General features: G+C 44.4%; 1 pseudogene; it reads right to left on the bottom strand.

Moving 5' to 3' along the window:
• Nucleotides 1-15336: 15336 nt before the first annotated feature.
• Nucleotides 15337-15541, bottom strand: LOC148122147 (Nuclear RNase P; annotated as a pseudogene).
• Nucleotides 15542-16818: the final 1277 nt, after the last annotated feature.

Consider the following 16818-nt stretch of genomic DNA (forward strand, 5'->3'; position numbering starts at 1 on the left):
CTTCACACTGTTCATCAGTGGGTCTGTGTATACATGTCCACTGTTGATAAGTGCGCTATTCATATGACAGAAGATCTACTTTACTCCATACGAGACATTCCTAGTTCTAGTAATTCCTCCTTAATCATGGTCTTTCCTTCTGTGACTTCGGCTACATACTTTCAACAGCAGCCTGAAAATATTAAATTCTAGATAACTCACAAAAATTTGAATTATATGCCATTCTGAATACCATTACAAAATCTTGCACCATTCCATTCTGTCTATAGTATAGCTTCAATTCTTGATGTCTTAGAAATAAGAGGATCTAAACCTCTTCTGTACTGCCTGAACCATGAACATCTTCGTCCAGAGTATCTGTGATGAGTAAGCCACACTCCCATTAATTATTTAGTAGCTATCTCGGGTACCAGATCAGTTGCAATGGCAACACAACTCTTGGACACAGGTTTGGTATTGTCCTTGGTTTTAGTCATCCACTAGGTGGGCTTACAATATGTCCCCTTTCAATAAAGGAAATCCACATAGCTAAATCTGCAACAACCTGTCTCCAAATATGGACGCATTCTGAAGTTTTGGGAGCTAGGACTTAAAAAGTGTGAATTTTGAGTGGATGCAATTCAGCCCAGAGGATACACACACAGACGGTTTGCATAAAATTTACTTTAATGGCATCTCCAGAAGAGAGAAAGGGCAATTTCCTTTTGTCCCTCTGCTCAGGATGAGATTACTGGAGATCAGAGAAGTGATGGGACCAAGGGACTCAGGTGGCAGGGCTCTGCGTTGTGCTCTCTGTCTATAATCTATCTCTCTTGGAGCCCTATGTCTCTCTTCTCCATCTCCTCGGCTATTTCAGCCACCACTGTGCTGTCAAATTCCTAAAGGTTCTGACCTCCCCTAGCCGAGGAGTCAGGTTCACAGTGGTCCCTGAGGCGTTTCTCAGCTCTTCTGACAGAAAGCTGGCAGTGGAGTTGGCACCAAGATCAGAGCCTGGTCTAGCATTTGGCACTGTGTTCAGACTATCCATTCTGCCTCCTTCAGCACCCGAGAGCTGTTGGCAGCTGTGGAAACAGAGACCGAGCCAGTTGAGGCTGTAGGAACTGAAGCCCAACACATTTCCAAATAGAAGGACAAGCTGCTTGTCAACCCAGTCCCACTGAAAGATTGCGACTTATAGCATATTTCTGTGTCTTCAAGAATCTCTAACAGGGTCCAAATTTAATTGACCGTGGCGGTATCACAGATTGTAGATAATCCAGTCTTTAAGCTAGAGGATCAGAAAGTCTTCCCTTAATCTATTGTCAGAACAAAACTGTTTATTTAAAAATGTGCCTGCCCAGGACAGCAAGGACACTGTCTTGAAGAACACCGGGAAGTGACTGTATAACAGATGCATAAAAATGCATGACAGTTCGAGTGTCGTTCCCAGAGACAGGTCAGTGAAAGATGGATATCAAGTCAGCTCAGTTGAAACCTAGAAATGGAAAGCGCGATTTTTATTGAAGCTAGCCGCCCAGGAGCTACGATGCAGACATGCTGAAGGGAGCCAGAGGCCACAAGATCTGCTGCGACCTCAGCAGCTGTGACACCTTGGTCACACACTTAGCTGCCTTGAATTTCACGTTACTTGGTTGTGAAGTGAAGGTAGGATTTAAAGATCCCATGTCACTTCTTATTCTAATGTTTCACCTTGGGAGGAAGTTGGGTAAACAAAAGGACCACATACTCTGTAAATGAAAGTAGGTACCAAAGAGCTAGCAGCCCCGACGCTGCCTAAAGATGCCAACTCCCAGGAAACACCCTCTGATGAAGCCCTTGCTGGCACCTCAGAGACAGGTAGGTGATAATGAAAAGATTATGGGTTATAACATGGTACTTACCTTGATGCTCCTAAAAATGTGTGAGTTTGCAGCCTCCCAGCCCCAGAGTAGCTCAGTCAGTCATCCCCAAAAATGGTACAGACGACTGGAGCTTGGGACCTACTTCAGAGAGAATGGAGATTCCGAGGAAAGTAAACACGGTCATAGACAACGTGAAAGCAAGCAAGACCCTGTGTGGAAGTCTCAAGATTACTAACTCAAGGGACTGAACCCCAGAAAAGCAGAGATCAGTAATAAGTTAGTAAGTAATGTCAAATCAAGAGTCTGGGGGCAATGTCATCAGCATGCCTACATTGCAAGTGTGAGAACACAAGTCCACATGTTCAGAACAAAATATCTAGAACCTATGTTTATAAAAAAGTTGGGTGGGTTGGTGAACACTTGGAATCCTGGCACCAGTGAGATGAGGCCTCGAGAACCCTCTGGCTCACTAACCAGGTAGGCTAGCCCACTTATCAAGTTCTAAGCCAACAAAAGACCCTGTCTTAAAAACGAGGCAGATAGCACACGAGGAATGACAGCTAAAGATGTCCTCTGACCTCCACATGTATGCCCACCCACCAATTCTACACACATACACAGAAATGTCTATACTAAAGATAATGTAGCCAGGAAATGTGTTTTATTTACCTTGTATACTGTTTGTTAAAAAAAATATTCATTAGCTGATGGTGACACACAACTTTTGTTTTAAATTGTTCTTATTGAGCTATATATTTTTTTCCACTCCCCTCCCTTCCTCTCCCTTCCCCTTCTACCATTTCCCATAGTCCTCAAATTACTCAGGAGATCTTGTCTTTTTTCTACTTCCCATGCAGATTAGATCCATGTATGTCTCTCTTAGGGTCCTCTTTGTTGTCTTGGTTCTCTGGGATTGTGAATTGTAGGCTGGTTTTTCTTTGCTTTATGTCTAAAAGCCACTTATGAATGAGTACATTTGATATTTGTCTTTCGGTGCCTGGGTTACCTCACTCAATATGATGTTTTCTAGATACATCCATTTACTTGCAAATTTCAAGATGTCATTATTTTTTCCACTGTGTAGTATCCCATTGTGTAAATGTACCACATTTTTCTTGTCCAGTCTTTGATCTCGGGACATTTAGGTTGTTTCCAGGTTCTGGCTATGACAAAAATTGCTAGTGACACATGACTTTAAAAACAACACTAGGGAGACAGAGGCAGGTGGATCTCTGGGTTCTAGATCAGTCTGGTAAAAGTTTCAGGACACTGAGGATTACACAGAGAAATTCTGCCTGAAACAAACAAATAAATAAATAAAAATATATGCATATAATAATTCAATTATCATTTGAAAACTGAGTAAATCTAAATAAAATTTAAATTGTAAGCTCTTCCTGAAAACTTGCTCAGTACAAGTAAGCGGGTCATAAGCATCCCGAGCTGAAGAGCAACTGTCTACCTCGCTGCTCATCCATCTGCCTCCAGACTGCTTCAGTATACATACATCTGCTTACCCACAGCCTCACTGCCCATCCACCTGTGCACAGCCTCACTGCCCATCCACCTGTCCCCACAGCCTCACTGCTCATCCACCTGTGCACAGCCTCACTGCTCATCCACCTGTCCCCACAGCCTCACTGCCCATCCACCTGTCCCCACAGCCTCACTGCCCATCCACCTGTCCCCATAGCCTCACTGCTCATCCACCTGTGCACAGCCTCACTGCCCATCCACCTGTCCTCACAGCCTCACTGCTCATCCACCTGTGCACAGCCTCACTGCTCATCCACCTGTCCCCACAGCCTCACTGCTCATCCACCTGTGCACAGTCTCACTGCCCATCCACCTGTGCACAGCCTCACTGCTCATCCACCTGTCCCCACAGCCTCACTGCTCATCCACCTGTTCTCATAGCCTCACTAAACATCCACTCAGCCCACAGTATGTCATAGGGCCAGTCCATAGCTTCCTAACTCATGGCTGCATTTTTCTCCAGAAATAAAAAGGATGAGGGCCAATCGCAATAATCTTGTATTTGGAGAGATGTGTATGAGTTTGACTCTGCCAGGCCTTTATTTCCTCAATAATAACTGTGGGCCAAAGGCAATAGCTATCAAAACCCTCCAAGGAAGAAATTGGGAACAAGCTGAATGGAATGCGTAGATACAAAGTGGAGGACTTGTGCTGGGATGTCCCACGCTACTGTCTCGCCAGCAAGAACAACGCAGGGCATGTAGGATCCTTCTGCAGAACAGCTTTTTAATGCGTCTTGAGAGCGAGAGCATAAGCCGACATGGCAGAGACCCAGAGCGAGGCGAACCCAGCCCTTATATAGGAAACAGTCCCCGCCTCGGACGTGTCACTCTCAGATTGGACAGCTGCACATCATCCCAGATGACGCCTCGGGAGAGGCAGGGACTACAGCGTTGGAAATTTGCCAACACATGCGCGTTATCCTGTTCACCGCGCAGTGGAACCAGATGTCAGCGCCATCTTGGAATGGCGAATGTGGTTGCGGTCCTCTACATCGGGAAATATTATTTATCTATCAAAAATAATCAGACCAGTGGCTCTCAGTCAAGGCCAATTTTCACCCTTTTGGACATTCAGAAATGTCTGGAGACAACTTTTTGGCCACCCTTTGGGTGAGAGAATTAGCGGATGGGTGCTTCTGCCTAATAAATAGAAGATAGTAAATCCTTTTTAAAAATTTTAACGCATGTGTGTGCACACTCGTGTGCATGCGCACTCACATAACTGTGTGTGCATCTTCACATCAGGGAGTACAGGTACACCCATACCACTGTACATATGTTGGTCCTTGCCACCTACCTTGTTTGAAACAGGCTTTCTTATCATTCACAGCTGTGGACACTGGACTAACTGGCCCATCAGCTCCTAGAGATCCCCCTGCCTCTGTCTCCTTATCTTGCTGCAGGATCGCTGAGATAATAGATATTTGCTTCCCTGCCCAGCCTTGCACAGGCTCTGAGCCTCCAAATTCAGGTTCTCATGCTTTCATGGCAAGCACTGCACCTACTGAGCCATCCTCCTAGCCTGGGAAGTGCAACTCTAACATCCTAGAGTGCCTAGGACCTTTGCTTCACAATAAAGAGTTTTTCAGTCCAAAGGTTCAATGGTACTGAGGTTGAGAGACCAGGAGTTAAATTCAGACCGGTTCACAGAGAGGTTTCCAGAACGCTAACAGAAAGAAACATAGTGCAGAGAGGTGTGTATCGTTTATAGCAACAAACAAAAATGAGCCTGGGAATGTGAGGAAAAAGCAGAGTGGTAAGATTTGCGTGAAATTGGGTATTGCTAGATCGATATGCATAGAAAATTTTGTGAAAAAATCGGTCACCAAATGTGAGTGGGAGTAATCTCGGGGTGTTATTGTTCCAGATAATTTCCACTTTCTGCTCTATACAGGTTGGCATTGTGCAAATATTTTTAAATGATTATGATTATTTACATAATCAGAAAACCACAGTAACGATGTTTTTCATTTTGAAAAAAAAATCAATTGATGGAGTTAGAGAGATGGCTCAGTGAGTGAAGTGCCTGCCACACATGTGGGCAAATATTCATGTGAGAACACACACACACTTCAATAGTTGATTGACACACATCCCTTTCCACCTTAGCCTTGGGCCGTGTACAAGAATGCTTGCAACTGATTGGAACCTCGCTTTTCTTTCTTCCCCTAGCCAAACACAAAAGTGTCTTCCTTGTCAAGGTAGAGACTACGCCTTTTTCTCAGCAAAGGAAACCCAGATACCAAGTCAGCTCTTGGCATTTAGAATGAGGGGTGGGTAACCAGACAGGAGCTTATACGGCCATCACTCTTGTCTGTCTCTGGGGAAGAAGAAGCTGCTGCTGAGTGCAAAGCCCTCCCAGAAAACAACAGAAAAAAGGGGTATCGCCCTATCTGTCACAGTCTTGGGCATTCGTTAACAGATGGGAAAAGCACACGACAACTTGGTGGCAGGGTGCGTGTGCAAATCACATTGCAGAGGGGCTGCAGCACAGCTCCGCCTGGCTTCCGGCCAGCCTGTGACAGCACGCCAGTCATCTGTGGGGTGAGGGGCAGAACTTGAGACTCGTGATGCACGCCTGTCAAACCAACAGTTCGGGATGCTAGGATATGAGAATTGCTTGTTCGAGGCTATCCCGAGCCACTAACAAGACCTAATCTCAGTGTAAATAAATATGCGATCTAACATACACACAAGACCCTGAGTATGGTACTATGAAAGCCAATTCTCTTTCCCCACCCCCATAAAGCAGGGCTTTCTACAATGTCCCAGGCTCCAAAGCCCTGGAGCTCAACAGCAGCGCATCTAGATCTGTTGAGGCAGTCACCAGCACAGGATAAAGAATGCCCCTGGGAGCACCTGGGAGTCACCTAGCTATCAGTGTGGGTCGAGTGGAAGATGGTCTCACCTGCCATGCTCATGTGCCCACGTCTTACTGGTGAGAAAAGCAGCCTATCTCTAAAATGCTTGGGGTTATATGTATCTTCATTGGTTGTCTGAATCGAACAGACTTTTATGTGAGCATGGGTAAGAAATAAACTATGCACCGAAGTATCACAATAGGTGAGTTTTTGAAAACATGAAAGTGTGCTTAGGGTCCAGTGTAAAAATGGATACTTAGGCCTTGCTCTCTAAGGGTGTCTTTTACTCCCTGCAGCTCTCTTAACAAAGGCCACAGCCACTCTCACAGGTGTGTCAGACTGTCTTCTGAGCATCTTTCTCTTGACCCTTGCTTCTCACACCTATATTAAGATATATTGATTAAATCCCAGCTCTGTTTCCTAAAAAATTGTGCACTTCGCAATGAGTCTATTATACTTTTTATTTACAGATTAAATTCAAGCTAAGAAGGCTAGCCTTTGAACATGGAAGTAGAAATGTGCTTCCAAACTGCTCTCTGGATCAGATCTTATGCTAGATTCTTTCTGAGTTTCTTCAATAAAGCACCGACCAAGAGGTCTCATTGTTGCCACTAAGCAGATGGCAAACTAAGGTTTACCAGACTTTCACCTTTCACCTGGGTTCATCCAGCTGTCAACGATGCATTCAGAACCAGAGAAATGGTTCAGAAGTTACTCTTCCAAAGGACCCAAGTTTGGTTCCCAGCACCCACACATTGGTTCACAGTTATCTGTAAGTCCTGTTCCAGTGGGTCTGAGCCCCTCCTCTGTCTGACCTCTTTAAGCATCAGGCATGTGTGGTGCACAGACAGACATGCAAACCAAACACCCATGCACATAGGATTAAAAATAAAAAGGCAAAGCCGAGATTTAGCTTACACCTCTGCAAGCCCAAGGCTGTGTCCATTACTCGAAGGTTTCTCCACATTTGCTCCCTGTAGCCCAAGGAAACGGCAATATACGAAGTGAATCAGAGAACTGAAGAGATCCAAGTTCAGTTCCAAATAAAGTGCCTCACAACCACTTGGAACTCCTGCTCCAGAAGACCTGACTCACCAGGGCAGCTATACTCATATGCACAAACCCACACACAGGCGCACACACAGGCGCACACACAGGCCCACACACAGGCCCACACAAAGCCCACAAACAAATCCACACACAGGCGCACACACATGACTACACACAAGCCCACACAAAGCCCACAAACAAACCCACACACAGGCCCACACACATGTCCACACACAAGCCCACACAAAGCCCACAAACAAACCCACACACAAACCCACACACAAGCCCAAACACATGCCCACACACAAACCCACACATCCTTTACAAACAAAATAAACAAACTCTCCAACCAAAAGCTACTAGTATTGGTTTGCTTGGGGAAAACAGAGTTGCTTTCTCCAGAAAGGTTATAATCCATCCAGGAGGGAAATCAGGGCAGGACCTGGAGGCAGAAACTAAAGCAGAGACCGCAGAAAGCCCTACTGACTGGCTTTTGGTCTGCTTTCTTGTGAGACCCAAGACCACCTGCCCAGGAGTGACACAGCCCTCAATTGACTGAGACCTCCCCACACCACTCATTAACCAAGAAAATGCCTGTGTGACTTGCCTGCAGGCAATCTGACAGGGGTTGTTTGTTTGTTTTGGTTTTGGTTTGGGTTTTTTTGTTTTTTTTTTTTTCCAACTGAGGTTGCTCTTCTCAGGTGACTTTAGCTTGCATCAAGCTGAGAAAAATCTGAGCAGGATAATAGTGTTTTATATGTTGTGCACTTATAGCAAACATTTAGTGCCTTATAATGGCCACTAGCCAAATGACAATATACTATGAGGGAAGTCAGGCTCACTAGCAGACTATCTGCAGGATTCACTTGAGGGAAACTGAGACTTTTATGGTTATGAACATACCCATTAGTGTTTCAATTTTTGGAAAGCAAAATAAAACTAACCAATGATGCTGGGACAAATAACAGACTCCAGAGGGAGGCTATCTTCAGTTTCATATCTGCAGTTCACCCGGGGGCTATTAATTCTAGTTATTGAACTATAAAGCAAGGGTCATTATGGTTGAGGCTGCATGTGAATTTTCTGTGATGGGCAGGTGAGCATCAACTAAAATATCACAGGCTTGAGAGTCTCAGCCTGTTTCTCTTGGACCAGTTTCTCTTTCGATGTAGGAATGGGTCTCTAGGGATCTGTCTCCTAGGATTATGGGGACAGTTTTGCTAACTTCATAACTGGTGATTCTTGGCAGTTCTTACAGCTTTTAAAGATTGTATTCTTCATTTGGTGAATATAACATTCTCATTGAGCTACCCATCAAAAAATAAGGCTAATAATGATCATAAACAGGCCCTTCTTGTTGATAATTTATGTCACTCCAAAGACAGAGCCTGTCTTCAAAAGATTTCCATGAAGCAAAAATATTCAAATGAAGGAAAGATGACTTTGTCTCACTTTCTTCTGTAGTTTTATTTTTTAAAATAATAAGTTATTGTTCAATTTTGTATGGTTTTTGTCTGAGCAATGCACCGTATTAGTGAATATGCTTTTTCAACTGCACATGGCCTCTCCCCCACCTCCTCTGCAAAGCTATCCTGATTTTTCCCTCTAGGATGTCCAGGCACTTGGTTGAGAATCAGTCCTGAAGTTTAATTAACTCCAAAAATAGGAGCAGAAGCTATTTACAGACTTAGCTCAGCCATGCTCCCTCTCCCTGCTGAGGAAGCAAGCCATGTCCTCATCTGCGAGAGTGAAAGGATTTCTAAAAGAGACAGATAAAGAGAAGACAAGGGAGGAAAAAAAGAGCCAAAGAGAAGACCCTGTAAAGCAATGGTTCTCACCTTTCCCAGTTCTGCGACCCTTTAATACAGTTCCTCGAGTTGTAGTGACCCCTAGTCAGAAAAACATTTTGTTGCTACTTCATAACTGTAATTTTGCTACTGTTGTGAATCATAATGTAGATATCTCATCTGCAGAATAGGTTATATGTGACCCCCCAAAGGGATCACAACTTAAGAGTTTAAGAAAGATTGTTGTAGATGGTTAATAAGAAGAAAAGAAAAGCAACCAAGGGTAGCATCTAGGAAATTCAGATCATGGTGAATGGGAGAGATAACTGCAACAATCATTGGTGTGGGAGAATTGTCTGTATTCTGTCAATCGTGTTTTAAATAAATGCTGATTAGCCAGGCAGGAAGTATAGGTGGGAAAACCAGACAGGAAGTAGAAATGATGCAATGAGAACAGGAGTATTCTGGGAAGGAGGAAGCTGATTCCTCCCAGTCCTTCCCAGACAACTGAAGAAGCAACATGTGAGCTGCCACACTGAGAAAGGTACTGAGCCATGTGGCTAACATAGATAAAAATAATGGGCTAACATAAGTTATAAGAGCTAATAAGTAGCCTGAGATAATGGGCCAATCATTTTATAATCTTATGAAGTCCTCTGTGTGATTTTCTTTGGGGCTTGCCAGCTGTGGGGTACAGGGCAGGACAGATACCCCAACAAGCAGGCCCTCATGTTACAGATGGCGCCCACATGAATAACTGCATCCACAGAAAGCCTGAGAAAGCTTGGAAAAGAATAGAGTAAAGCATGTTTTCTTGGTAGCAGCAATTTCTCGAGGCTGCTCTGCTTGCTAGAGGCAAGCAAACACTCTCATCTAAGAGAGGCTTCCTGTCTCAGCTTTAGTTGCAAAACCCTGAAGCTCTTTTAAGAGGTCCTGCCACGAAACACTTAAATGGTGTTGATGAAAAGCTTAACGCATGCTTTTCAGTTTTCAGCCATAGCAGGAAAAAAGCTACACCATTTTAAAATGCTGACTTTCTGGGCCATCCTGGCAGGACAATCTCTGACTCTTTTGGGCAGGCAGTCCGACTGAGTGTGGTCTGTGAGCAGAATGATGCAGCTTGCTTGCTGGCAAGGACCTTGAAATGCCATAGAGTTGTGGTAATAAAAATGGCTACAGCCAGTACCTCCACCATGAGGCTGGAAAGCTAAGGAATGGGCTGGATCCAGTCGTCAAAGCCATGACTTCAATTCTCTCCATAAAGAGTCATGTGGTCAGAAAAAGAGAGATATGCAGTAAAGAGAGATTCAAAGACAAAGAAAATCTCTAAATGTTTTCTAAGTGTGTTAAAAATATATGCAGGCTAAAGGTTAAAGTTCTTAAAAGTAAAAAAGAAAAAAAGGGAGTAGTTGAGTATGGTGATATACACCTTTAATCCCAACACTTGGGAGGCAAAGGTAGATTGACCTCTGTGACTTCAAGGGGTAGAGGTAGATTGACCTCTGTAAATTCAAGGTGTGGTGGGAGACACATTTTATTCCAGCACTGGGGAGGCAGAGGCAGATGGATCTCTGGGAGGTCAAGGAAAGCCTGGTCTACAGAGGGAGTTCCAGGGCAAAGATATGCAGAGAACCTGTCTCAAAAAGTCAAAAGTTAAAAGTAAAAATAAAAGAAATAGAGGTTAAAATAAAGCCACGTAAAGATGGAAAATACACAGATAATCTTGATACTGTATGCTATTATGCTCTCTTTGAATTGTTTAAATGCTGAGGAAGGAACAACAGGTACTAAAAGATGTTTGCTTATAAGTGCTGCAGAATTAATCCAAGATAGGTATTCTGAAAATACCTTAACTTCAAAAATTGAAGTCAAAAGGTATGTTACTTTGGAGAAGAGATTTTGCTTTTGTTTCCACAGAAAATGAGAGGCTCTGGATTTATTCAGAGTTAAGAAAAACCAGCTTTGATCAAGGAAGACCACCTGAGAAATCTCCGGCAGGAATAGATGGCCCAGATGTCTGAGTTCTTCATCCAGAACAGGTTCAAGACTGTTGCCTGAGATGATCAAGACTCACAGGATACTTCAGTCAGGACTTGATCATAACTCTAAATTTTCTTTAGGTCCCCATAAGATTATCAGCGCCCGCAAACAGCTGGAAGTAACCTGGAATACTACGCCCACATTCCTCAAAAAAATGGACTATGGATATTTTCCTTTTTTAAAAAAAGGGGGGGTGGTACTGGAGAATTGTTTGTATTCTGTCAATCATGGTTTAAATAAATGCTGATTGGCCAGGCAGGAAGTATAGGCAGGAAAACCAGACAGGAAGTAGACATGATGCAATGAGAACAGGAGTATCCTGGGAAGGAGGAAGCTGATTCCTCCATTTCTGCCCAGACCACAGAGAAGCAATATGTAACCTGCCCTGCTGGAAAAGGTACTGAGCCACATGACTAACACAGACAAGAATTATGGGTTACCGTAAGATGTAAGAATTAGTTAAGAAGAAGACTGAGCTAATGGGCCAATCAGTTTATAACCTAATGTAGACTCTGTGTGATTTTCTTTGGGACTTTTTGGCTGTGGGATACTGGGGAAGGAAAGAAACTCCAGCAAGCCGGCACTCATGTTACAAATCATGCTCAAGTGGGTAGCAATAACCCCTATTTCCTGATCTTTCCCCATGTGGTATAGAGATGTAACAATGAATAGACCCATAGGTTATAGTGAGTGGGAAGTGAGTAAGCAAATGGATAGGTGGGTGGAGTGATAAATGGATGGAATGGTGGATGGAGAGATAGGTAGAAGATGGATTGGTGGGTGGGTTTGTGGGTAGAGAGATAGATGAATGGATGGATGGATAGATGTATGTATGGATAGATGGATGGATACATGCATGGATTCATGGATGGGTAGAGAGATAAGTGGATGGATGGGTAGGTGGAGAGATGGATGGAAAGATGGATGATGGATGTATTGATGAATGGATGGACAGGTTAGATGGTATATAGGCAAACAAGTATACACTTACACTTGTATGTGCCTACTTAATTTAAATTTAAAGATTTAAACACAACAAAAAACTATAAAAAAATTATCTCAGACCATTGTTACCCTGAAGAATCTGAGAAGTTACACAGTAGGGTCTTCTCTAGGATAACAGAACCTGAATCTAAACACAGTATATCTGCTCTAAAACTCACAAGGGTTGATGTGGGATTCCTCTCTTTATGGTGTGAATACCATTGGTGAATAAAGAAATTGCCTTGGCCTGTTGATAGAGTAGAACTTAGGTAGGTTGGGAAAACAAAATTGAATGCTAGGAGAAAGGAGGCAGAGTTGAGGAGAAGCCATGTAGCCCCACTGGAGACAGACGTCAGAACTTTGGCCAGTAAGCCACAGCCACGTGGTGATACACAGATTACTAGAAATGGGTTAAATTAAGATATAAGTGCTAGCCAATAACAAGTTAGAGCTAATGGAGCAAGCAGTGATTTAAATAATAAAGTTTCTGTGTGATCATTTTGGGACTGAGTAGCTGGGAATTAACAAGCAGCCAGGAACAAACAACTGTTCCCTACAACAAATTAGTACCCATATGGCCAACTAAAATCCATTTAAAACCTGAGAGGGCTTGGAAAGGAATTCTATACACTGAAAAACAAAGTTTAGATACATTTATGTTTTCAAATGGGTTTTGCTTTCTGGTGACATGCTACAGCTCCTTTTAGAGAGGTTTCCCTGGTTCAGCGGTTGCAGGAAAAAGCCATGGTTTTGAAATGCCAGCTTTCTGGACTGTGTTGCCAGCACAATCTCTGGCTCTTTCAGGAGACCAAGCATTTAAATGGGGTTTGTGAACAGAATGCTACAACTTGTTTAATAGCAACATAGACTGGTTATGTGCCTAAAAGTGGGGCTGTAAGTATGGCTCTCAGAGGCATCGGACAGCTCCGCTCCTCCAAGCTGGACTGGGAGGAGAAAGCAGATAGTGCCATATTTCCCCTAGCAATGGTGCTACTTAAGTTCACAAAAAAAAAACTTTAGCATTTTAAGAAGTACTTCAGGTCAGAAAATAATTACAGATACATGGTAAAGACAAATTCAGATGGAAAAGATCTCTAAATGGATCACAGTGTTGGATGAATGTATGTAGGCTTGGAAAAGAGAGGAAAAGGAGTATAGACAGTTATAAAAAGAGGTAAAGTCTTTAAAGAGACAGTACAGACAGTCATAGATTAAAGGAGTAAAAAAATAAGCCACATAAAGATGGAATATACATAGAGAGTCTGGATTATGTATATTATAGTGTTTTCTTTGAATTTTTTGACTGTGAAGGAGCTAAGCAACCAACATATATACTTTAAAGATATCTTGACATCAGAATTTGAGTCTAAGGATATGTTGCCTTGGGAAAAAAAGTTCTTCTTTTGTTTCCACCGAGGATGAGAACCTGGGGATTAATTCCAGACTAATATGAATTAATGGGCCAAGACCACCCAAAAGGTCTCTGGGAAAATCCCCCAAAAGAAAATATTTCACCCAACAAAAAGCAGGAAGAAACTTGGAGAGAACTATGTGCGACGCGCATCCTGACCAGCAGGAATGAACGCCACTAAAAACGAGAATTCCTTCTCTGTACACGTCTTTATTTGGAGCCCTATGATTGAGGAAAATTGGGGGAAGGGAAGATAGAGCAGGGATGAGAGAAAGCTTAGAGAGAGGAAGTAGAGTCCCGAGGCAGCTGCTTTTAAACGGTGGAGAGGCTTGAACGCTGTCCTGATTGGTTAATGCCATTCTGCTGGTCTGAGCATGTGCAAGCAAGGGTGCAGGCAAGGGTGCTCAGCCCCACGCGGCCAAGCCAGGTATACCTCCAAACTGCAGGACCACCTGTGCCTCCAGGTGGCTCCCAACATCTCCCTCTTCTCTTGTTAATAAGAGCAATAAGGCAAAACTATTCTTCAATCTGGTCCCCACCTCATGATGTGTGGACCGATTAAAGAAAAGAAAAGCAAGACACACCCTCCGCCAATGCATACCTTTCTCCGTGCTTTGTGGGACTATCTGGTCCCTAGAGGGTGCAAAGGCTATGCATGGCTAATTGCCTATGAGCTCTTTAGAGGCTGAGAGCCAAACCTGGGGTGAGGATACACAATCCAAGGCTGTGTTATAAAGACCTTGTCCCTCCTCACTTGGGCTAGCAGGTAGCACACCAATCAAAGACATACAGCACTTCCACCTAGATGCAGCATGCCAAGAATATCTCTGCTCCCACCCATTCCTAAGGAAGGAAAAGGCAAAATAGAGTCAGTCAGAAAATTGTTAAGAGATAAGAGGTTGCACAGGGTGTTGCTCAAGTCGATGGTGTGAAACAGCTGCTCTTGGCACCGCCCAGAAGGTCATCTCTGCTGCCTCCACATGAATCTTCCACAGCAGGACACTCAGCATCCACTGGGTCATCTTCTTTATCTCTCTGGTCGGTCTCGCTGGCATCCAGATGTATGTCAGCATTCCTAGAAAAACATAAACAAAACTCTCCTCCCAAATTAACATTTAAGAATACTAAAAACTCTCAGTGTAAAAATTCAGCACAATCAGTACTGGAAGTAGGCTGGTTTTGAACTTAGAGACCTATATGTCTCCATTTCAAAGAGCAAATCTTTCAAACAGAGCATGTCTGTCTGATGCTGTTTTTCCAGCAAAATTTTGAATTAAAAATTAAGTGTAAAGAATGCAAGAGAAATCCTTTCTCTGGGGGAAGCTGTCACTGGTAGTCCCCCTCTATTGTCTAACACCAAAACAGTTGTCACTGGAATTGAACTCATGACCTTTGGAAGAGCAGGCAGTGCTCTTAACCATTGAGCCATCTCTCCAGCTCCTGCATTCAAATGAAAAAACCTCTAGGTAGCATTGTTTTATTCCACCCGTTGCCTCAGGCAAAAGGTCCGCCTTTGTTACCTAGGATACGGTAACCAGGTAGACATGCCTTTATTATGATAATCACGACCAGTTCTTTGAGGGAGAATGGGCATCGGCAATCGATCTGACTACTTCCTGCTGACAAAGGGACGTTGTGAATTTTTGGGGGATAAATGTTTTTATCTGACTAAATTTTTGGCGACAAATGTTTTTATCTGACTGAATTTTTGGCGACCTTGGCTGAGGGCGGCGGCAGCAGCAGCGCCTCTGAGGCCCATTGTGGCGCGCTCCGCATGGCCCCGCCCCGGGCCGTGCGCGGGCTCGCCGTTTATCCCGTAACTGCGAACTGTACCTCAGCCTCACCTCAGGCATTGAATTCGCACCGCCGGCCGCGAGTCTTTTCCAAGCTCCGGCGAGGGGGGCATCCGCCCACCCGTGGGGGGGCTTCTCCTGCCTGGTCTGCCCGCGCGTGGAGCCCCGTTCTCTGGGAACTCATCTCTGCCCGCCCATGTTGCTATGGAAACACAGTTCAGAGTTTGGCCCCTCTCCGTCTTTAGGTCTTTAGCGGCACTGCTGCTCACCACGCAGCTTCCGCCTCTGCCTCCCGAGTGCTGGGATTAAAGGCGTGCGCCACCACCGCCCAGCTACTTCCTCAATCAAAATTAAAGTTTTCTGTACGTGAGAGCCAGAGACTGAGCTCTCTTAACAAAATTAGGCGAAAATCACCTCCAAAAGCTCTGTGGCTCTTTAAGAACAGGGAAGGCAGTCTTCAAGCATGATCAAACTCGCCTCCCTACGAGACTGTTGCCCCGAGTCTCTAACAGCGAGTACGGAGGTGGACGGAAAGGGAGCAGAAGCCGCGGTCTCCCGTACCCCATCGTCCTCATAGTCCCGCCTTAGTTACCTCACCTTTTTTGCTGCTGTTCACACTCCTCCTGCACTGAACTTAAGGAATTTTTCTTCCCCGTTGCTTTCTGTACCTTCTTTCAGATACCTTAACTTTGATTCTTTCTATTTTCTTTTCTTTTTTTTTATTTATTTATTATGTATACAATATTCTGTCTGTGTGTATGCCTGCAGGCCAGAAGAGGGCACCAGACCCCATTACAGATGGTTGTGAGCCACCATGTGGTTGCTGGGAATTGAACTCAGGACCTTTGGAAGAGCAGGCAATGCTCTTAACCTCTGAGCCATCTCTCCAGCCCCCTCTTTTCTTTTTTTTTAGGCCTATACTTTTTCCATTCTTTTTCCTCCTCCTTTCTGGAGGATTTAACTGACGTCACTCACCGCTCCACGTGTTCAGAGTTCTGAAATTCACGGCTCTCTGTGTCCTGGTGTCTGATCTCGGCTTTTTCTGCCGGGCTTTCAGCACGTTGCTGGGCGCTTCCTTCTCAGGGTGCCCCGGCGTAGTTGTCAGGGTCCCTCGGCGTCCCGGGGTTTCGAGCACCAGTTGCGGCACGCATCCTGACCAGCAGGAATGAACGCCACTAAAAACGAGAATTCCTTCTCTGTACACGTCTTTATTTGGAGCCCTTTGATTGAGGAAAATTGGGGGAAGGGAAGATAGAGCAGGGACGAGAGAAAGCTTAGAGAGAGGAAGTAGAGTCCCGAGGCAGCTGCTTTTAAACAGTGGAGAGGCTTGAACGCTGTCCTGATTGGTTAATGCCATTCTGCTGGTCTGAGCATGTGCAAGCAAGGGTGCAGGCAAGGGTGCTCAGCCCCACGCGGCCAAGCCAGGTATACCTCCAAACTGCAGGACCACCTGTGCCTCCAGGTGGCTCCCAACAACTATGCCCATATTCCCAAATGTTGTTTATAAATGTTT

Source organism: Myodes glareolus, chromosome 5 (assembly GCF_982192425.1).
Source record: "Myodes glareolus chromosome 5, mMyoGla1.1, whole genome shotgun sequence".
Classification (NCBI taxonomy): domain Eukaryota; kingdom Metazoa; phylum Chordata; class Mammalia; order Rodentia; family Cricetidae; genus Myodes; species Myodes glareolus.